The following is a 24,979-nucleotide window of genomic DNA, read 5'->3' as shown; positions in this document are numbered from 1 at the left end:
CCAAATAGGATGCTGGGCTGCTGTGTCATAAATTAATGATCACCGGTCTCCTACCTGAGCGTCCGGAGCAAACTGCTATCAGGGACATTGTGTTCAGGAAGTGGGGGTGTGAGACACCAGCCGCAGGGGCAGAACACAGGATTTATCAGAGCTCAGGCAAATCAAATTGTTTACAACACAACAGTGAAAGCGTCAGCTGCTTATTGGTTAGCCGAGGTGATAATTCATCTCTGTTGACAGCATGATGACATAAGAGGCCCACAGAAATGTGGTTTAGTGGATGTTTCACCTTTACTCAGCCAAAGAAGACTGTGTTCTGTATTTCTGTTATAGCCTCTCCCTGCTTCCCCTAAAAGAGAACTTCTCACCTCTGCTGCTCTGCCCATACACAGAGGAGAATAGAATAACATCTGATAACACACACAAACCTATTTTTTTGATTATTTCTTTTTCGGTAAATGTCGAGCTTCGGTTCCAGGCCTCAATCATAAACCAAATAAATCAGAATCTGTATTCCTCTAAAATCTGCACAAACTTAGACCACACAGAATTTAGCCAATATAAAAAGAAGAATTTCATATTGGAATGAGCTGTGCATGTTAATATCTAGTGTGTGAATGATGTCTCAACATAAAATAAGAGTAATCATTTCTGTACTTTAACATAAATAATCCTACTGCATTTAATTGAAACTACTTACAAGTTTTAAAAACCTTGTTTCCAGAAGGGTGTGGGCTATTTTTGCATCTGTTATGCAAGAAGGATGCTAAACATTAAGTTTGTTCAGAAACGCAACCGAGTTAGTGGGACCAGAGCTCATGTCAGATGGCCCAAAAGACAGTGGAAATGTGTTCTGTTATCAGACGTGTCCACGTTTCAGCAGGTTTCAGAAAACACTGGACATTTAGTTCTCCCTGTCAAAGACCATAAGATACTTGACATGAAGGCGTATCTTGGGATTTTAGAGAGACATCAAGCCAACATCTTTACGTTCGGTTTATATTTTAACAGAACACTTGGCCTCATTCTCCACATCCAACAGTGTGGCTCGCACATATCACACATTATGAAGAGACTGTTGAACAAAAGGTGTCTTGTATCAAGCAAAAAGGCAAATTTTCCACTTACTAACTCCTCAGTTCACAAATGACATGCAGTTAAAAGAAAAAAGTGAACACAGTGGTAAACATGCCTCTGTCCTCACATTGAGTGAGCTGCAGACAGTAAACTCTAACTTTGCTTATGTTTACAATACAATTAAATTGGTCTCTGAAACAGCTGAAAATCTTTTTATATTTTTATCAAATAAATAAATAAAGGTTTAAGTTAATTACTAAATCACAAATTTTAGATTGCATTGCATTTAACAAAACTTTTGGAAATATACATCACTATAAAATAACAGATCACTTGCTTACTGTGGCCTGTGCATCTGTCATGTTCTCCTTAATACATTCATGCTTTCTCCTACTGATTTATTGCAGTTGACCCAAACATTAGCACTAAGAATGATAAAAGTCAAATAAAAATAAAAAAAACACTGAACATGACAGATTTATTCCCCCACTGACACAGTGCAGAGACATTGGCGCTACACCTACATTTTCCGGCCTGCTAATCTCACCCTCAGTGACAATAACATGTGTCCAGTTGAGCCCCTTTACCATTGTGACCAAATAATTTTTCATATTTCAGTGAAATGGTCGGACAGTGGAGTTCTGTACTAATCTCACATTCCTTTGCATATATTAAACTTGTTTACTGTGCAAAAATACACAGCACACCACTGTAAACACCAAGATTCTGTGTTATATAAACCATAACCTTTTTGAAAAAAATCAGATGAACACAAATAAATCAAATCAGTATTTTCAGTCTTAATTTAGATTTCTTAATACTAAAGATAGTAAAAGCTACCTTAAACACTAATGACACCACCTCTATGTTCCGAATATTCACTCTTACAAATAAAATAATCATTGTTGGAAGTTATTTCTCATATAGGAAATCATCTTCACACAATACTGATGTTCTGACACTGAAACATTCAGATCTTGAAGCCTGGCTTCACATCACCGGAGGGGAGGCACCCTGCTGCTGGAACCTGATGATCCTGTCAGCCTGTGGGGGATCCACTGAGGGATCAGAGGTAAAGATGACACCCGACATGTGGGAAAGATAAAGCCTGAGGGCCAGATCATGTCTGCTTGGCAGTTTTGACTGGTCCATTAGTGAAGCTGAGTGTCTGTATTAAAGAACTAGCACTGCTGCTGGAACTGGTTCAGCTTCACCTTGAGCACTTGAGGATGCTCATGTTTCTTAAACCTACATCCATCAGTGTTTTTGACACTGTCATTAAATAAAATGTCTCTAAACAGATCACTCACATTTACTGTATGGATCAATCTCAGTTATCTCATAGCTTCCACGTGTAGACGCAGCTGGCAGTTGTTTTCAGTAAATAAACTCTGATAAACCTAGTCCATGGGCAGCACAGCACCAAACAGCAGGCAGACTTAGTTAGCGACTTTTCCCTCATGAACTGCTAATTTTGGAGCAAATAGGCATAAAAAAACAAAGGCCACTAAGAGCTTTGTGAATTTAAGTCAGACTCCACAAGAATTTGATCTTCCTGCGATGATCTTCTATGTAAAATGAGGAAGATGAGAAGAGAGTCTGGAGGAGACAAGAAGGTGTTGAGGACTTAGAGGAGCTGAATAAGGAAGTGTTGAGAGAAGGAAGTGAAGAATCGGACATCTAAAAGATGATTACATCAATGGTGCTTAAAGTAAAACTATAGTGTGTCTCCGTCTGGTCACAATCTGCAATATTTATGTGGTATAAGTTTTCAGACTGTTCATTTTGAAAAAAAAAAAAACTGTGTGAAGAACAAGTTCAATCAATGAAAGGGCTATTTTGAGTAGTTCAGTTCCAATAAGTTGTTCCATGATGTAATAAAATTCTCTCCAGTCCAGCCTGAGATATTGCCTTAACAAGAAGGGAAAGGATGAGAGGTCAAAAGGTCAAATTCTGACCAGCAAAATCTAATTAATTTGTTCTTGAGTCTAGACCTCAACCCAATAAAGATGCTGTGGAACCAGATGTCCTAAGAAAATGGCTGCGCTGAAGCTGTTCTATGAGAAAGAATGGTTCTGGACGTTGTGCAGGTCTAATCCACAGCTACAGAAAGCCCTTCCTTGAGGCTAGGCCCAGCTAAAAACAATCAATGCCATTTAAATAATACAGACAAAAGACTTTAAAAGAATTTTAAATATTTAAACTTTGGGCTACACTAATCATCAGTGTTTAAAAATCTCTCTTTTCTGTCTATCTGGGTGAAGATTTGACTTCTTCAAACATTAAAATGTAAATGAGGTCTGGTTCTGTTCTGATTGGAGCACCAGCTTCTTGATTCGAGTAATCACAGGTCGCGTTTGTTCGCCTCATTCAGCGATGCCACTCATCCTAATGAGTGCACTAGACTCCCAGCTGCCTCTGTTTGGGTTCACATTATTTACTGAGCAATTAGTCATGAAGCACAAGCTTTGAGTGGAATATGATTGTACATGTACAAAGTGATAGAGCAACTCCCTTCTCACTTAAGCAAGGCACACACATACACATAAGACCCCTAAGAACTGTATTTTTATATTTTTTCTGTCATAGAGAATAACCAGACTTGACATTTTAGACAGGAACCAGAGCAGTTTACAGTCTAAGTGATAAAGTAGACTCGTTAGCCTGTGCAATGGAGTCAAAAAAGTGAAGGTCAAAGAAAATGGAGCTGAGACAAGAAAGGACAATTGCTTAGTTTAAGTTTGTGTTTTCTTTAAAGCTGCACTAGATGAGATTTTTATGGAATGATTATGAATTAATCATGAATTAAATAATCATGACTGTTTTGTGTTTTGTCCATATCATTTATAATCAAGTATTATTTTGATTTCCTTTTATGATAAATAAAAATTAGTCCTTTTCAAAATAATTCAGTGGCAGTAATTATACATTAGCTTCACCTAAAAAGTCACAATAATTTAATCACGTGTCATTTGTGTTTGGTGTTGTTTAGGGCCTGAAGCAAGTATAACTTACATCATGAAATTATCTTTAAATTTTACAGAAACAGCAGTAGGATTTTCTTCCTGCACTTACTTTTTTTGTTCCTGCTGCAGACAAATCTGACCAATAAGTGGTGTTCCCACATCACAACAAGAAACCAAACCCAGGGTTACCAACTCATCTTTTGGTTTGGAACAGAGCGAATAACTAATGTGTGAGAATGCCCTAAGAAAACTTAAGCATGTTTCTGTAACAGTCAAGACTAAGCTGACAACCATCAGCTGCTAACCGAACCCTCCGATTCACACATTAAAATAATAATCATATAATCAATAATAATAAACTGTATCCTCAGTGATGTTAACTGTTGCACTATACAATATAATTGATTTTGTTTTGCATTGTTTTAGTCCTCCCTTTGAGCTCCTGTAAGTAGATAGTATTTCCTGCACAGACACAAACCTCTGCAAACTGAGGGTTGTTGATGATGAAACAGACCGACTGCCCTGATGCAGAGAACTGAATCGATTTCATCATGGAAACGACAGGTAAGTTAGTAAGCTTTGGCTCAGCCCCTCGGTGGCGACCATGCCTGGTTGACATCATTTTGATATCTACCTGGGGAGCTCTTTGATTGGTTAGCAGTCCCATGGTGAGGATTCTCATTACAGGGTGTTGTTTTGATATCTCCCTCCTCCAGACGTGCACTCAGCACTTTCTGCTCGCTTAATTGACAACAGCAGCTTGCAGAGAAATGATCCTGAGACTTGCTCAGCCTGTTAAATACTCCAGTGCTTACTGTACAGTAACAGATGATACCAGAGGCCTCTACTTAGCCAGTGAACATAAAAGCACACAGACTTCAAGACAAATGGCTCAGCAGGTGTAAAAAAGAAAATACCTCTGTAAACATGTTCGATAGTTACAACATTTGAGAGCATGTAAAGGTAGTGTATATGCAGCCAAGAATAAAACATTCACCAACTGCCTGCCTCAGGAAACAAAATAAAATGATGTTAGATTGGTCCTAAAGTCAACAGAAACAAGTCCAAATCAAGAGTTGTTCTTCGAGTAAATTACCAAGTAAAAACTTAACATTTCTAGTGAAAACCATCTACAAACACTGACACCACCTGTCTCCCAGTCTTTCCCACTGGTTTTCTATACATTTCAGTAATTTTCTGCTGTATTCATACGTCTGCCTGTAATACAAAATGCATTTAACCGTAGGTCATCACTGTGACATTAATATGCATCTCCTCGTAACGGCTCATGTTTTACATCGGCCTCTCGAGTGTTAATCCTGAAAAACGGCCAAGTCAGATCAGACTTGTTTGGAGACTAGTTAAAACTGCTAGTTTAAGTTAGCAAGGCTTCAGCAGATGCAGCTACTGGAAGTATAAGGGGGAAATATAATACTCCATTTAGTAGAAAAAAAAAATACTAGTACTATGACTATTTTCAGACAACTGCTTTCTGTAGGAGATTTCCCAAGAGACTATGGTGTCAAAGCTGACCCTGAATGTACAAAATATGCATGTTCTGCAGCAGGGTAAAACATGCAGAGGAGTAATGAAACTCCTGTGTTCCAGAGGAAAATATACAATTACTTTGTTTTGTCTCATCTGTTTTTCTTCCATGTTCTCCCTGCAGTCATGAATATTCAGAAAGAAGATATTTATGGATGCTAATGAATATTCTGCAAAGTCTGCTTCGCAAATTAGGTGAGTAGAGGGAGTTGAATAGCCACTAGGTGCTTCTGTATAAGCAACAACAGAGAGGAAAACGAACTAACTCTGCTTCTGAAAGGCTAATTTGATGTCATTATTATTATGGTTTATATGAATACAGACCTAGATAATATACAGAGAAGTGTGATACAGAGAGTAAGTGGATCATTTCACAATAAAGCACCTGGTGGGTTTTTAAAGATGTGGTCAGAATTCATCCATCCATGTCGGTCAATGACTGAAAAGTTGCCAGATAGATTTCATGTTGGTGATAAAGCTTGTCAGTTAAGTATGGGTAGCAGAGCAAAGAGGACACACAATAATCTATAAGCAGTTTGATTCTCCTGCACAAGCATTTTCATGAACTTGATATGGACGTTTTCCCAAGGACATTGAGATCTAGGCTCCTTCTCACTGCTCTCAGGAGCAAATTAATCCCTCCATACCAACCAAAAATGAAATCTATTTTTAGCGATTCATTAAAGCCACTTCTATGCGAGTCCCCCACACACACACACACACACGAAACACACAGATTGGAGTAATTGGAGGGTGGATTTGTGTATGTGTGTGTGTAAGGGGGGAGGGGGGATGTGTGTGGAGGACGGGTGGAGACGTTGGTCATGTTCCACTTGTGACGGAGTTTCAATGTTTTCATTTAAAAACATGAAACTCCTGCATCACTAATGAGGATTTGTGGCGTTAATCAAAGAAGCTGCCGTTGGTGCCAATCAACATGAGTACAGAGAGGAACCAGTTATGATCACTGCAGCAAAGGATGCTGGGAGCAGAGCACATGGTTTTTTGTGAGGGTGTCTGTAAAAGCTAAAAAGATCATTTAGGGATAATATAAAAACAGAGAGAGTCCAGAGGTGTTTCCAACCAGAGGTGTTAAGATACATTATATTTACAGGTCGATTTCATGATGTCTGTACCTCTCTCCATCATATACAGCTAAATGTGGTCCAAGGTTCTATCACTTCCACTGCAGAGCAGCAAAAACTGAGAATAGAAACAAGCTGTAACCATTACAATGATAAAGCTATGGTTCAATTTAAATCAGAAACTCAAAGCACAAGATAATCAGTCCATCTGACTCACTTTTCATTCCAATGAATCGTACAAATGAAAATAAGTAATACATCCAATATTCCTCTAATTGTATGCATACTTGTATAATTTACATTATTTTCACTGTGTGGGTTTTACTACTAGCTACTATTACTTTTGCAGCTTCAGCACACTCCCAAGTGAGGAGCAAAATGAGTACAGACAAGTTTAATGAATGTCAGCGAGCAGTGAAATATTTTAAAATGAAAGTGGTCGATAACATTATTAAAGTGATTAGAGGAAGACAGATGCTGTAATAGGTTTGTTAAACAAAGCAGCTGACAATTGTTTTATTATTGCACTCAGCAAGTCCAACAAAAACACAAAATTCTTTACAAGGAGTTAGACGTAAAGTTCAGTAAGAGATCCGAGAAGATCAAATTTGTAAAGGGGATTTCGCACTGGATTCAGATGTTACTGAGCCCCATCTATAGTTGAAACCACTCAAGTAACATCTGGTTAATAAATGTGCAATTGGCAATTTTGTGTATACAACCTGAACTAAAAACTTTGACCTCTCTAATTATTAATATTTGTGTAATGTTCTGAATGCCATGATTCTGCTTAAAGTGTCCAAGTGAGTAAACTGGGTAGCTTTGGCATCTTGGTAACAAAAAACTATCGTTATATTGTTTTACTTCAGAAACTTTTTCGTCTGAAAAAAGGAAACTATTTTAAGTTATTTATCCAATTTAGTCAAGTTCGAGATAGACATCTAAACATCATTTAGTCTGTAAATAGATCGATGCTTCCTGCGTGGTTCTTCTAGGTGTATGGGTTTGTGTGTTTATCTGTAGAGAATTTAGGTTTTAGTGCCGAATTATTCACAGCAAACCGATTTCATTTCACTCTAGAAATAAACTTTGGATTTAGAGTTGGCATATCTGCCCATGGAAAACTACTGAGCCTGTGAGACCCAGAAACCCCCTGGAGGTTTAAAAACACCTCACTCTTAAAAAGAGAGACAGAGGAGGGAAGGGAAATAAAAAAGACTAACAGACTCAGGTGAAAAGGCGACAGAAACCAAATTAAGTTGTGTTTTGTACTGACTGTGAGTGTAATTAAGAGTGTGTGTGTTTGAGGGTAAAACTAAAAACCCTTCCTCTGTGTGAGCAAAATTTATCTCGCCTCATCTTCCCATTGGTTTTGTTGCCATCTCCTCCTCCTCCTCCTGTCGGGCCTGTTTCAGTATCGTGGTGATTGGAGGGGAGCGGCAGCTCTGCAGGCATCTGCTCATTTTGTTAGGAGCCGTGTGCAAGTAAACACTTTTTGCTCGAGACCATCTGTCCGAGCTCAGATCTGCATGAGAGTTGGCAGACTTGGCTGGAAGAGAGGGGGAGAGAGAGATGGAGACAGAGAGGAGGGAAGAAAGGAAGGAAAAGTGATGAAAGGAAAGTGGAGACATGGAGGAAGGGGGAGGGCGGCCAGAGAATTCTATGCTTGTAGAGATGAAAAATACACTAGATTTTGATCAAATGTTTAAGTTTCTTGTTTTTGGGTTGATTTTTTTTTTATTTTATTTTTTTTATGTACAATCCAAAACATTTAGCAACAATAAACCAACATACTAATACCAGTGCTTTCACCACATAAACAATGTCCTTTACCACACTATAGAAATGCTCAAAGCCTAAAACGCAGTCAAAGAAACCCTGCTGCATGACACTGTAGCACCAAATATAGCAAACCTGCACAACAAAGAGACTGCTCTTAAGCCAGGAAAGGGGAAATTAAATAAAATTTAGCATGGACATGGATCACCTTAGTTTGTTCCAGGTGTCCAATTCTTCTTCTTCTTCTTTTCCCTTTCAGCTGTTCTCTTTCAGGGGTTTCCCCAGCAAATCATCTGCCTCCATTTAACCCTTTCCTCTGCATCCTCTTCTCTCACACCAACTAACTTCATGACCTCTCTCACTACATCCATAAATCTCTTCGGTCTTCCTCTAGACCTCCTGCCTGGCAGCTCCAACCTCAGCATCCATTTACCAATATGTTCACAATCTCTCATTGAACATGTCCAAATAAGCTCAATCTGGCCTCTCTGACTTTATCTCCAAAACATCTGACATGGGCTGTCCCCCTGATGTACTCATTCCTGATCATGTCCATCCATAAGATAATTAAGGTCCTATCAACCACTACTGCAGCTCCCCTCCCACACTGGGAACAATGTCAGTGGGACAGATCAGTAACAGATTACAGCTAAAAAGTAAGAGGTATATTACTATGTTGACTAAAATGATGCAGTACAGTGCTACAAACAGAGGACCTCAGAATGTAACTGAGAAATAATGATCTCTTTACTTAGCATTTCTGTTGGGTGACTTAAAAAGTAAAGGTTTAATTGCAGGCCACTGTGCCACAAAACGGAAAGAGAAAAATTGAAGGATGATCGCGAGTGAAAATTCTGAATCAGAAGAAAGGCGATGTGCCAAAGAACTGGGTGTTTACGTCCAACTCCATCTGCTTATCTTTATGACTGGTGTTATCTGTCTGTTTGACCGTCTGTCTGTTTATCAACCATTCAGAGACACAGAACAAAGGAGAGGAAATAAAATTTGTTGATGATGTTCACAGCCATTCAGAGCTTTCCATCCTAAACTGTGATTTTTAGATGATCACTGGACCAAATCGAAACATCTGCTTTTCAGTGCTGTCAGCCTGTCATTATCCAGGCCATGTTGACTTTGACATAATCAGCTATCCTCATAGTTAACCAGCTGGAAAATAGGAATAATTAATATTTGGTGTTATGCCAATGAACATAACAAGTTTTTGTGTAGTGTGTGTGGTTCTGTATACTTCGCCGAGAGCAGTTTTTTAATCTACAGGTTGAATATTAGAAATGGAGGATCCTGGGAATGTTTTGCAGAAATAAATTATGCCAAATTAAGAAAACAAGTGTTAAAGCTCTTGATGAAATGCAGAAGAAGTACACTATCTAGAGAAACCAACAATTACCAAAACTATTTAGCCTCTCGGTGAGCTCTAAGAACTGTGAGTTAGAGAGTGCAGATCTGTACTGTAATCACTCCTAATTTCTGCAAAGTGAAACACCCAGTATTCACACAATTAGCTTACTGCCATTTGGGACCACCAGCATGCAAACTGTCCCCCGATTTCAGCCCAGATAGCAGACAATTTAATTAATGATCATGAAGTACATTTTACAACACGTTTGCAGAATGTGTAAAGGTTCTACACAGACACATAAAAACACGTGCTGCTGCTGAGAGTTAAACGAGCAGCCTTCCAGTGACTGAGTCTTCAGGAATACATGATATGATGTGAACTTCCTGCTTTCAACAGAACAAAAACGACAGTTTACTTTACCTAAATGCAATTGTCCATTTTTTTCTCTATAGATCACTCCATCACCTGGTACCCGTTTGCCTATTTGTCATGAGCTGCCTCTGTCTGCACTGACCTTAGACTGTCACATTTTCTGTCAGAATCCCAATGGCTCATTTCTTCTATCACTATGAAGATTAAACACAGGAAGTATGCAAAGAAAAAAACAGTACACACATGCAATTATACCACTGCAAAAGGATTTAATTTATTGTGCGTGTGACACATGACAGCTAATTCTCTGTGTGTTGGTCATTATCTGCACACATAATCAAGACATGACAAGTCAGTCTCCTTTGGGTGTGAAGAGTGCAGTGGAGTTGGATATCAAGGAGCAGACTGACACTGAACTTTAAAACAAAAATCAACCTCTGTTAAATGGTGACATTTTAGGTTTAAGCTCAGTGAGCAGAGAGAAGCACTGTGTAAACCATGTAAAATCAAAGTCACCATAAACAGCACAGAGAAAATGATGATGATGCACAACAATGAAAGTTCTGACTAGTAAAAAGATAACTGAAAGTGTGGCCTCATATGACAAGTCCTCACAGAGACGGCAGAAACCACCAACTCCATAACATGCTACTTCGCAAGAGAGAAAAGAGGCGATTCAGATGACAAATGATCCACACCCCAAGAAATACACATTTGACATTATCATTAATCCCTGAATATTTGTTTTTAGGTAGTTGGAAAACAAAAAGGGCAGAGACCCTTGGTGGATGGTGCCTCCCCATCTGTGTCAGCCATTTCTCTGTCAGGTGGGAAATGTTTTGTCCCACGTTGTCCATCAACAGTAAAGATCTAAAGGGGGGTGCTATAACTTGAAATGATCAACTTTTAAGGCTGTGTGATCATTCTTACTGCAGATGGGTTGTGGAGAGCAGGCAGCTGTTTGCAGGCCATCCCTGCAAACACTCAGGTACTCAGCTTGATTCCCTCAATTAATTAGAGCAGAATGGATTTATCTGGCTGAATGTTATTCTCTGTATGCACAGCTGCTGAGGCTGGACTGGATGGAAGGAAGATGCAGAGCACATAGACTGAGAGCTCACTCCAGTCTCAAGGGCCCCTGTTTTTGTCTCAAACAAACAGGAGCATTTGGAGGCCCAGTGCAGAAATGCTAACTTGGTTTACACCATCTCTGACAACCTGCTCTTTAACTTTCTGTGCAGCAAAGGTGAAAAGAGTGGCAGCACTCACCAAAGGATGCTAACAAATGTGGTCAGAAAATGTGGGTATGAACTATGTTGGATAGTGTTGTTAGAATAAAGTGAAAGAGCAGAGGACAGACAGGACGGGGAAGAAACCGATGTTATTTTCCTATTTGGAGGTTGGATGATTCCCTCTGAGCTGCCCACATATTTGATATTTATAGCGCTTCAGGAAGCAGGGACACAGGTCTCCTCCTCCTACCCCCACACCAGCAGTCCTCGGAGGCGAGGAGAAAGGATCAACCTGGATTTCTGAAGTGTCTGTTGTGTTGCCATAGATAGAACATGTCAGGGGCTCTGTTGGATGGATAGCTAACGATTTATCTCCCCACAGACGGGACCCCCAGACTGGTAAACCCAACGCCCACATGCCCTGCTCACCTCGCTCTCCTCCCACGCTGTCTGTTTGTCTATCTGGACAAAGAATAAGCTTTAGCATTTCTGCCCCAGGGGTTGAAAATACACACTGGCAAGACATGCAGTCAAATACGAAAATAGCAAAAACATGTCTGCTTTTTTATTTTTAACAAGGGATGAAAATTAGCTTCGAGCCAGGATGTCTGTAAGCATCCTCTGTGCCAAGTGTGTCTTGTGATTGAACCAGTAGCTCTAGTACAGGAAGTCATGCCTGGAAGGAGTAGTCACCAACTCCGAACATGTTTCCAAACAAACATTTTGGCTCCACTCAGACAGCAGAAAAGTCATGCTCAGAGAACTGATGCTCATATGGCCAAATCTGTTTTACATTCAGTCTACACTCAAACAATTTGTCCACTTTATTTTAATAATTTGGGGCAGACTAAATTTTAGAAACACTTTTAAATAACAAATTATTGTATAACATAATTCCAATAGAGCCTGATTCATTACAACAGTGTACTATTTGACTGCATCAATTTAACATAAGCTTGCCCAATATACTGGTAATGATAACAGAAATGTTTGCATCCAAGATCTTGAGATACAGGATTTTCCCTAGGTTTCCAGAGGGCTTAGCCAGGGGATGTCAGAAAAACAGATGACCTATACTCTATACTGTCCCTAAATGCATCACAATAAAGGGTATCAGTCGTTTGCATATGTAAAATTCGGATGACCTACTATCCCTGAATAACTAACAAATAAAAACCCAGCAGTGGTCAGTACAAAATAAATGGTGTTACTTTTAGCATAAAACCCATTCACAAGGTTAACAATAGCTCCACAAAATCCTGGGAGCTGCACCTAAGGTTTTATTTAATAGAAAAAACCCTGGTGAAGCGTCAGGTGGATTGTCATGGTACATATGTACCTCCTGACTTTTTATCTAGTGTTGTATTGTGTATAAATGTCTACCAACAAAAATATCAGCCTTCAGTTGTAGACTACACATTTCATACATCTGAACTCATTTGCAAATTAATAATCATGTATGACATATGTTTTCCCACTGACATGCAATCATTAGCAGACCGACATGGCTGAAGTGACAATGCTACAATTACTGTAAATAAACAAATTCAACATTAGAGACCTATACCTATACTATGTCAAGTTGTACAGTATCAGACACACCTCACATTACAATTACTGTATAATTTGGACATTCCACACCTACATGCTGCCAAAGCATGCTAATTTACTTTTAAGCTACACAGAATTTTATGATGCAAGAATAAAATTAGCTTTATTATCATATCACAGTGACATTAATGCTTTAGCTGAACTTTGATACTCATGACAGCATGAAATACCACTTTCAGGTGCTACTTTTAAGAGGAAAATGCATTTCTATTATTATTATTATTAAAGTTCAGAACCAACAAAAAAGTTGAAGTAGGTAACAAAAATAAAAGTGCAGTGCTTTTGCTTATGATGTTAATACAGTCAATAGTAGTAGTAGACAAGGAAAATACTATACACAATGTACAGGAGGTCAGTAGAACAAAAGAAATCCAAAGAAGTTAAAGCATCATTTCCAGATATAAATTGTAAATTAGTCACTTTGCAAATAATTATGGCCTTAACTGTACTAACGCCAACATTGTGTTTTCATATGCTAATATTAACATGTGTTTAAAGACATTTAAATCATGTTGCTCTGGAAACAAACTGAAAGTTGGCACGTTGCTGTCCTTTGTGGCTATGTGCATCTTTTTTTAAAACCAGGGCTGGAAAATCCTGATACATTACAGTTCTGTTTTAAAGCTAATTTTAGACTGCCATAAAAATCTGAATGTAGGTTAAACTCCACAGTTCCTCTGTTATCTGTTAGGATTTGAACTATTGTTGGATCTGAGGGAGGTCTGATGAAGCTCTGACAGATGAAATTCGATTTCTCCATAACATTTTCATTAAACATGCGGACAAAGACACATTTTCAAGCAGCATTATTTTAGCACCAATCAGCAAATGACTAAATCTAAATTCCTTAAGCACTGCTACAATCTTTATGCAATGAAGAGGCCTGATCTGATCTGATGCTGAGTGTTTCTTTTAAGTAAACAGCATCCTCCATCTTTCTCATCTGTAACTGGTCACTGTTTAACCCAAGCTCATCATTCCTGCCAAGTTGCCCTTCAGCTTTATCTTCCATCCACTGCTCATTTTCTCACAACAGGTAGAGCTGAGTTGCAAAACATATACAGTACGGAACACCATAAATATTAGTAGTCCATATCCATTCCCACTCTTTCAGACTACTTAACATACTGAAACTCTCAGCTGAATGTGTTTACATAATCCTCAAACAGTTTGTATTCTGTTTTCCTGCTGATTTGACATTCTATTTGTGTGCTGCTATTCTAGGCTCCTTTTCCCTGGTTGAATCCTGTTATTCTGCTGCTGCAACAACTCTGTCCCCCACAGGGACCAGCAAAGTTTAATCTCCAATTTATAACCAGAAAGTTGATGTTTAAAGCCCTGGCACCAGTAGGAGTTCTAGCTGCTGAGAGGAGGCTGAGTGGTACAGATGTCCACCTTAAAACCTGAACTTTGACTCAGAGACGACTGTAGGTGTGGAAAACCTGCGACGAACTCTGGCAATACTTTGAAAGCTGGTGAAAAAAAATCAATACACGTAAGAATCGCACTTTATTTCTTCTATGATTCTGAATCAGTTCAAGCATTAAAATTCATTGCTGTAATAATGTTGACAGAACGAAAAAGGCAGAACTCATAGACAGACAACATTCTGTGCGCACAAGCTATGGTTATGTTGTAGTCCACCACCACTTTCTGAAGAAAGAATATTTGTGCTCATTTTAGTGTCTCAATAATGACTTTCGTAAGATGATGGTGATGCTTTCCTGAATACTCTGTGCCCCAGGGTGTGAGGACCTGAGTGTTTGCAGGCACTAATATACTAATAACAACAAACTCTGGTTCAGCAGCACACAGTGCAACACAACCTAAAATCTGTCTCATATATTATCAAACCAATATTATTTCTCACTTTGGAGATATTAACTTTAACCCAGAGTGTGAAAAGTCACTAAATCCTGAGGAAAAGTTGCCAAGTTGGAAGCAGTGAAGGGAACCACTTAGGAAAGACACCTATGAAAATCTATCTCTTTGTTCTGCATTTCGACTGTCAATGGACGACTGCCAGAGCCTGCAAGAACGGAGAAATTAGAGAAAGAAGGGAAGGATAAGGGAGGAGGCAGAAATAAAAGCCTCAGGGGGGAAAAGAGGCAAGAGACTGGCTTCCCACAGTTCTGCAGGATCGTGAGAAAGGCGGCAAGGATTGAGCCCAGCTGTCCGGAGTGTGGGCTAATTGATTTAAGCTGTTTCTACGAGGGGGATTTACCTTGCCGGTAATTAGAGGTGATTTCTGAAAGCACAATGGCACACTGGGCTGAGAGTCCCTGGACACAGATTTTCACTGCAAGATCAAATCCAAAAAGCTTTTTATGTTTTTTAAACCAAGAGATCAAAATTCATAGAGCTAAAAATGTTTGGTTGTTCTTACAGAGATGCCAATAAAAAACCCAAATGTAAAATATGTAATATTTGCTTTCACTGGCTTTAATGGATTTTAGAAAACAGTATAATACATTTTAAACACAAAAGATCTTTACAAACAAAATTACGAAGTTTCATTACTGATGTACCTGATGAATAAAACCACAAATTCTGAGAACAAAGTCTAATGTAAACTGGAGCATGTTCCTGAAAAAGCTTTCTAGAGTTTCTTAGTAAATAGTACAGAAAATTCATATGTCCTTTGGGTATCTGACCAAATGCCAACTCAGAGACAAATGTTATCATTAATCTTTTTCACACTATATTTAATTATTTAAAAAAATGTATTTACTGTGTATTTGAAAATTAGGAAGATCAGATTAGGAAGCTAATGGCTGAACCCCCTGACACTGACTATCAATTGATTTCATGAAGCCACATATAACTAGAACAAGAGTAATATAACATTAGTAAAGACTAATTATGAATTAATGCTAATGATTCTCTAGTTCCAACTCATCATATGTAAGATTTTTCCACTTCTCTATATATTATATTATTAGAACTTCAATCTATTTTCTGACTCCTCCAGAGTGTGTTACCATCAGAAGGGGTGCTGGTCAGTATGATGCTGATTACAGTAACTTAACGTTTAGTAATATATTCAGTCTACCTCTGCCTATACTTATGTAAAAACTGCATTAATAAAAAAGAACTAAGTTTTATGTTAGCTTTTAAAGCAGTAACTTTAGCCCCCCCAACACCAGAACTCTGCTGCCTAAAAATGGAAACCCACATGGTGTCAGATTTTTCCATGTCTTTGGACAACATTTCAAAGATCCAAACTGTGTCGCAGATAGGCAGATTTGAGCCGGCAATGTAAATTCTGCATTTTGAAGCAGTGCCTGGTTTCCCTGAAGCATCAAGGTGCTAAGTCTGACTTTGCACTATTTTAAGCCAGTTGACTGAGATAACCTCCTGGGTAAGGAAAGTGACAACACCTGCTTTACTGTGACAGAGTTTCCCCTAAAAATGCTTTTCCTTTCTTTAAATCATGTATCATGATTTCAGTTAATGACTTTGTGCTACTCTACCAAAAATAGTCAAGACAATGACTCACTAAAATAACTATGACTATGAAATCATTAGCAGCATGGATACGTTTAACCACAGTAGAATGAATTCTAGCAGTCAGAGAACAACACAGACAGCTTAAATGATACGACAAAACTCTGAAAAGTCAGGAATACTGAGAGGATCACACTCTGGCAAAAAGTACCAGTATTCCCAAGGAATGGGGATGCTTAAAGATAACACCCATATGAGCTAAAAGAACATTCTTGCTAAGCAGTGAGGTACTGGTGTAACATTTCTTCTGGTTTCAGAGTTTTGGAGCCTGGCTGCAGGGATCAGCTCCCATTCAGCCACAAGAGCATTACTGAGGTCCAACAGTGATGCTGGGCGATGGGCCTGGCTCACAGTCACTGTGTCAGTTCATCCCAAAGGTTTTAGATACTTGAGGTCAAGGCTCTGTGCAGGCCAGTCAAGTATCTCTACACTAAACTTGAATGAATGTCGAAACAGGAAAGGACCCAAAACAAACTTTGTTTGGAAGCACATTCTAAAAATGTCTAAAATGTCATTGGATGTTGTAGCATTAAGAGCCACATGCCTAAACTATACAGCATGACTTGGAGAGGGACAGATTAATTATTAAGTATTATTTTAGCTTCTACAATCATGAAAGCAAGATAATCAGGAAAAAACGATTATTGTGCCACCTTTTATTACACAGTGATGCCCTTGCTTTGTCTTGTGCTATAAATCCTGTGCTTTACAATGGTGCACTTATACTGCTCCGGGTGGACTTTAGGGAAACTGACGCCTGTTTTCATGTAGATAAGTGTTTCACCAGACCTTAATCTGAACAAACCTTATTCTAACAGGTTAGCTCTTCCTACTCTTATACTCATAACATTTACTGTAATGTTAATTGTCTGTCTGCTCTCAAATAGCTGGATAAAACAAAAGCAACCACCAAGTCACACATTTCTACCAAGATGGCCACAGTGCACCTGTTATAAAGTCTAATTATAGGCTATATATTATATGTTATAAAATATAAACAGTGAGACCAGTTCCTTTATTTTTGCTGTAGACTGAAAACATTTGTGTTTTAAATCACAAGATAATTATGAGACAAAGGAATAATGTTTCTCTTTCCCAGATTTCCCTTGGAGAAGGTTCTAAAGCCCAGGGTGAGAACCATGACTTTAGGCTGAGGTGACAGGGCATCCTTACTTTAGTTTTTAGGTCTATTATTCTATAAGTTGGTAGTTCTTAACCTATGAACCTTTCCCTTAGTTGAGTAAATATGAATAAAATACAGTAGAGTGATTCACTCCACTATAAATGCAGAATTTCACTAAAGATTCATGAGCAGACAGAACTAGATGGAAAGTGAGATATTTTTCGTAGTAAAAGATGACTGAGCAGATGGTGGCTACGACGATGAAGTACTGCTCTGAAGCAAAATTACAGGTTACATTGCTCTGTAAATAGAACAGCGCTCTGTGCCAAATGAGTGCGTTGTCCAGCGTGGACGTGTTGGAGACTAATGGCTTAGAATTAGCTGTAGTATGTGGGCCGTCTGTCGGCGCCATCAGCTGGTAAATGGCACTTTGGGACATTTGGGTCAAGTCTGCCTCCTCTTCACACATCCACTTTCCCAGTACTGTGTAGATGTGTGTGCTGACATATTTTCAGTTAATTCCAGGTCGATCTAAAAGGGAAATTTCTCTAGCAGAAAAAGGTGTGAGGATCTTCAATCTGATGAAAGATGCTAATTAAATATTTAGTTTTCTAAACTAATTAACAACCAATCTTTATGCTGCATGATACATATTTTTCTACACTGAAAAATATAATAATTTTTAATGAATCCCACAAACTAGATATATTATTGTGACTTCATATTGAAATTTGAAGAATTATGAATCTGGGGCGAGATCATTTCTATTGTGCTCAATTCAATGTCTTTATTTTCTGTAAATAACCTCTATCAGTTTGAAGGAGATGTCAAACTACCAGATACTTCCAGAGCCTTAAACTACCATACTGTTAGAGCATACAAGAGATAGTTCCCAGTAATACAGAGAGAAACCATTATGTTTACTATACAACATAACATATTTTACACATGAAAAACTCTTTCAATACAACACCACTTTATATTTGCAAAATCTCCTTTTGAAATTTTCACTCTTTCTACTAATACCTTTATCATTAACTTTTGGCTGGAATGCATAATAATCCTTATTATATTGCAATCTCAATTCAGATCCTTCATTGCAATGCAATCTCATCCTCACGACAGTAATTCTGTGTTTGTTCCAGTGATGAGATCCACTGTATCAAGCTAAGTGCTGCTAAGCTGGATCATAAAATGTCAGGACTATGTTACTTGGGTCCGATATAGAAACAACCTCTCAGAGCTGCTATCAGTGACTAAAAACACTAATGCTGACTGCATGTTTTAATCACTGATCACCACTTCTGAGAAGAAGCAACTGCTCATTCATTAAAAAGCAATCACAGAAAAGCATGTTTCAAAGTGCTATAATAACATTTTAGTAATGATCATATTTATATTCTGTTTCAGTTTCATAAAGACAGCAATCAATACAAAAAGTATAGACAAAAGAAACATATACTGCTCAACTGAGATTAAATCATGATCTCAATTCTGAGTGAAATAAATTGTGATTTATATGTTATATTTATATGTTACCCTAGTGCAGCCCTGGTACAACACAAGCCCTTTCCTGATGATTTAATGAGTCTTTTTTTAATCCTTTTACAGTCAGTCAGGACACAAGTTGGAGCCGCACACAGAAGAATTTCTTTCTGATGCTCAGAGTGTCTTCCCTCTTCCTCTCCACTGTGTTTTATATTCAAGTCTGCTCCAGTGGGCACAACTCAGATTATAGCAACAGCAGCAGCAGAGGGGACTCTGGCTCTGCTGCTGCATTTCTCTCTGCGTCAGTCTTTAATACAACATGTTTTATCTAAAATTAAACACCTTTTCTTCAGATGAACACCTTTTGTTCTTTTACAGAAAACGACCTCTGACTAAAATGACAACACCTGAGCTTTGTCTGTCCTTGCAGGAGAAATAAAACACCTTCATTTTAATCACCTCTGACCTCATCTTGCAACTTCAAATAATGTTAACAACTACATGCACAACAGTGAAACTGTCTGCTCTTTCTTCTCCACATGTATTTGAAAACCGGCTGACCGGCTGTTCTTCAAATAAAATGACCTATGCCCAGAACATTTCAGCTAACTGCAACATTTATTCTGTTTTATGTCCTCCTGTTTCATGACTTTTTCCAATGCAATTCAGTATCTAGGACAAAAAATAAAAGTTTAACTGCACTGTCTTTTAGCAGGAATAACCATGACAACCTTTGACCTCTCCTGACTCTTTTTACCTGCCTGTGACAGGACGATTTGACAAGCAGGTGCTGGTTAAGTGACAGCTCTATCAAGTCAAGACTAACTCAGTGTCACACAGCAGGAGGGTGGAGGTGTGGATATGTTTAGGATGATCACACAGGAAGAAGGGGAAAAAAAAAAAAAAAAAAAAAAAAGCTCATTTAGCCATTTGCAGCTATCTTAAGTCCCCTGTGTCTTAGCCTGCCCTCCTGGTGAAACATGAAATATTCATCTCATGCATACAGTATTTGGAGAGAAAGCTTTAAAAGGCTCTGTTATAGATCCTTCTTCATTACAGCAGAAAAACAAAGCTCATTCAACCCCCTCCGGTTGCAGATAAACCCCAGACTTTATTCTGCGTTTGTCTCCTGCTGGTTTGTCAGCAAACACAACATTACCAGTTGAGGTTGTATCTTTTTAAACCCTCCCTGCTGAACCGTTTCAATGAATACCTTGATGGAGTTGGATTCTCCTCCATTCCTTTTCTTTTACAGGTGACAATCCCTTCATTTCTTTTTTGCCTTTTTCCACATGCTGCAGTCTGCGGCACACACCGTCTTCAGAGCAGTATCTCTGACATGTTCATTTGTCACCAGTCCCGCTGGCTCACACGCCTCAGAGGAAGAGTTCTCACTCAGTCTGTCTTGTTGAATTAACGTGTAACTGTGTGTGTGTGTGTGTGTGTGTGTGTGTGTGTGTGTGTGTGTGTGTGTGTGTGTGTGTGTGTGTGTGTGTGTGTGTGTCCTACAAAAAATTAGAAGCTTAACCAAGAGGTTTTATTTCCTGTCCCGACTCATCAAGCTCATTTGAGCATATTTTTAGTCAAATTATTTCTCAGCATTGGCATTGTGGCTGGATAAAAGAATTTCTTTAATTAATAAAATAATTTTACAATGATAGAGGTTTATTATGTTATGGATAGGTGGTAATCTTGAGTCCACATGGATAAAAGTTAATTTAAATAGCAGAAAACAGCTGCTGCTTATTAATAATAACTTTCTGAATTTACATATTTTTTGTCACTTATCTATGACTGAAGACAACTCTTTGGTGGGGTTGTGTGAGCATCAGTCAGACCACTGTAGCTGACATCTTTGGTTGTATCCAGCCACGATAGCTTTACAGTGAAGAAGCATGTATATAAACAATTTCCAGATCACCTCTCTCTAAATTTTTGCCTGTTTCATGTGCAGCTGTAACACATTTAAATTGCTATCTTATCTAATTTTTGATGGGAGCCATTTAAAGATATTAATAATGTCTTTAAAAACATTTAAAAACATCTTAATGATCTATAACTGCAGCACTGAAAATATTTTCCACTGAAAATATCTAGAATTTTGTCTTTATGTGTTTTGCAGTTGTCTTTGCATGTGTGAGTGGGTTCTGTGCATGAACCTATTCTGCCGCTCCTGTCTGTACAATGACCCTTTAGGTTTACACACAGAACATATAAACAATTAACAAGAGGTCAAATGTTCACGTCCTTCTTTTTTAACATTTATTGTTCCTTTCTCTACTCTATAGACACGCTGACAGGAAGCCAATGACCGAGTGTTTCTCAAGACTTCCTGAGGATGTCACACCTGCTACAATCAGCAGTCACGCTAAAAAGAAAAAAAAGGTTGGGATTGACTTCCTGTCAGTGGAGGAAGTGATGATTATCTGCACTACACCAGGTAAAGCTACTTCCCAAATCCCTGTCATTGTCTGGCAGACTCCTGTGGAGGACAAGGATCAGGAGATGAAGCCCCATCTGGGTCTGTACTAATCTCTGGATGCTTTAACACCTTTCCTCATCTGACATCTTCCCTCAGCCTCCTTTTCTCCTGCTGTGATGTTGCAACAGAGCTGTTATTTTCACTGATGATGACATGATGGGAAACATCAAATTTCTGCAGTTTTTGCTTTCAGTGTTTGGACAATAACAAGATAGGATTTCTGTGAAGACAGATTTACACTCCCACATGATATGCAACCTAATCTCACATCAATGTTTTCTAACAGATTGAAAGCAAAATCCATGTTGACTTTGTCAAACTGCTCCCTTATCTAAAAATTGATTTGCAGGCAACAGTAAGTGACATTCTGTTTCTCTACTTTACTGACTTTTCTTTACCATAACACAGCATGTGGGAGGAATAAACAGCACTCAAATGAATACACACTTTAACAGAGCCAACTGTGAGAATGCTGCAGATTGTACTGTAGAACTGTAGAGCAGATTGCGATAAAAGGTTTTGACAGTAGCTGCTCACAAATGGACAGGCTCAGAGAAAAATGAAATGACAGTGCTATAAACTCAGATTTACACCTGAGCTTGACTGTGTCAAGGGAGAAAACCACATTCACAGTTACTGATAAATACATAATTACCAAAAAAACAGAAGAATAGATAAGTTCGGATTAAAAATGGAAGGACAGACAGGAAAATATGCAGAAAAGCAGAGAGCTGTGCAACAGAATTACACCAGCTTGTATGACAATTACAGACCAAGAAATCATAAATCAAGCAGCCCTGACAATTATATTCATTTTTCACTGATCTCACAATTACTTTCATGATTAAACAATTTGTCATTTGGTATGGAAAATGTCAGAGGATGGTCAAAATATGATTAATAGATTTTCAAAATAGAAATGGCTGCAGATTGATTTTGGCTACAATTCATTTACTTACAGTCATTGATCAGAATTTATTTTTCTATATTTTTATTTTTTTTCCTATCGAATTAAGAACATCTGTCTGTGCCAATTGAGTCCCAGTTCAATGTTTTATGCATAAAAACAATATTTTGAGCTCATTATCTGCACAGTTTTGAATCAGGAGCACCATTATGTTAGCAGTTTGTGAAAATGCAAAAGTCTTGTTTAAGGGGATACATGCTGATTTTTATTTATTTTTTTATTAAAGCATTAAATACATTTCTTCAAACTGTTTCTATAACAATCTGATTAATCTGTTAATCAAAAAATAATCCATACATTCATCTCTCTTTAAAATCATCAGTAAGTGCAGCCCTGTAAAGACCGTAATGCTTCTAGCTTATTGTGACTTCATTGTAGACCTACTCATCCATAACTTTAAGTACTTGAAAATGATGAAGTCGAAGGATTTAAAAACATTCATTTATCAAATGGTTTTTACTGTGGATTTGAATTCAATACAGTCAACTCTGCCAACTCTGATCACCACAATAACCAAGTTACACACTCGGACATTTAGGGTCATATGGACCTCACCCACCTTAATGGCAGTAAAAAACAAAACAAACAAAAAAACACACAATACAAATATAAATGTGCACAAACACACGCAGTGTTAGTTTAAAATTAACTTCTGACTGGTCCCAACAATAAACATAGATATAGATCCAGAAATAAACAGACTGTCTGTATCCGGCTGGGACACTGCCCCGTCAGCAGAAACACCCCAACACCTCCTGACAAGACTCAAACAACATCAGAAACTTACAGCACCATCAACACCGACACCTTTTATTACAGGACGACAGGGAAACAGCCAACACCTCCTGACAAGACTCAAACAACATCAGAAACTTACAGCACCATCAACACCGACACCTTTTATTACAGGACGACAGGGAAACACCCAACACCTCCTGACAAGACTCAAACAACATCAGAAACTTACAGCACCATCAACACCGACACCTTTTATTACAGGACGACAGGGAAACACCCAACACCTCCTGACAAGACTCAAACAACATCAGAAACTTACAGCACCATCAACACCGACACCTTTTATTACAGGACGACAGGGAAACACCCAACACCTCCTGACAAGACTCAAACAACATCAGAAACTTACAGCACCATCAACACCGACACCTTTTATTACAGGACGACAGGGAAACAGCCAACATCTCCTGACAAGACTCAAACAACATCAGAAACTTACAGCACCATCAACACCGACACCTTTTATTACAGGACGACAGGGAAACAGCCAACATCTCTTCCAGATGTTACGTTTAAGAGCACATCACAGCAGAAACAGCAGCTAAGCTAACACAGCGTTACACCTGACCCACAGGTGCCTGCCAATAACGCTAATTAGCTAGTGGTGGCATTTTGATTTTAAACTCCACTTGACAATATTTGTTATAAGTGCACTAAAATGTGATGTTTAGTCTTACCTCCGACAGTCGGCTTGATGTGGCTTTTGACAAAGTGCGTCCTCAAACTCATCAGCTCCGTGCTCAGCTTTAGCTGCTGCTCTCGTCCAACGTTAGGTTGGCGAAGCCAATGTTAAGCTAGCGCGGCTAATGTTAGCTTCCAATAGCGCGCTGCTTGTACGGCCGTTTCTTTAGTTCGCACGGTTCGTTTCTTCATCCAGCTTGAGAAAACACGTTGTTTTATCGCTGTTACATGGTTTTCCTCACAGGGTTTTCTTGTTGAGGTCCACCTCAGTAACCATTCTTCAAATCTTTATCCCAACGTTTCTCCACGGATAGCTAGTTAGCCGGATAGCTCACGTTAGCTAACTAAAAACACTGACCTGTGATTGGTCTACCTGTAGCCATGTTAATCAATGAGCCAATCAGAGCTCTGGATTTTTTTATATTGACGTGTGATTGATGGGGGACTCAGGAAGTTTGCAAGTACTACAAGTACTGTACACAGGAAGTTTACATCTACTACAAGTACTCAGTACTACTCAGTACTACTCAGTACTGAACTGTACACAGGAAGTTTACAAGTACTACAAGTACTCAGTACTACTCAGTACTGAACTGTACACAGGAAGTTTACATCTACTACAAGTACTCAGTACTACTCAGTACTGAACTGTACACAGGAAGTTTACATCTACTACAAGTATTCAGTACTACTCAGTAATGAACTGTACACAGGAAGTTTGCAAGTACTACAAGTACTCAGTGCTGAACTGTACACAGGAAGTTTACATCTACTACAAGTACTCAGTACTACTCAGTACTGAACTGTATACAGGAAGTTTGCAAGTACTACAAGTACTCAGTACTGAACTGTACACAGGAAGTTTACATCTACTACAAATACTCAGTACTGAACTGTATACAGGAA

At 38.6% G+C, this 24,979-nt stretch overlaps 1 long non-coding RNA gene across 1 annotated transcript in view; it reads right to left on the bottom strand.

Moving 5' to 3' along the window:
- Nucleotides 1-24,419, bottom strand: part of LOC113148317 — a 41,429-nt gene extending 17,010 nt beyond the window's left edge. The window contains exon 1 of the long non-coding RNA XR_003297428.1: nt 24,070-24,419. This is a non-coding gene — a long non-coding RNA (uncharacterized LOC113148317). The remainder of the gene's footprint in view (nt 1-24,069) is intronic.
- Between the last annotated feature and the right edge of the window lie 560 nt (nt 24,420-24,979).

Source organism: Anabas testudineus, chromosome 22 (assembly GCF_900324465.2).
Source record: "Anabas testudineus chromosome 22, fAnaTes1.2, whole genome shotgun sequence".
NCBI classification, from domain to species: domain Eukaryota; kingdom Metazoa; phylum Chordata; class Actinopteri; order Anabantiformes; family Anabantidae; genus Anabas; species Anabas testudineus.
The sequence above is the reverse complement of the archived record's forward strand: the minus strand, read 5'-3'. Positions and strand labels throughout refer to the sequence as shown.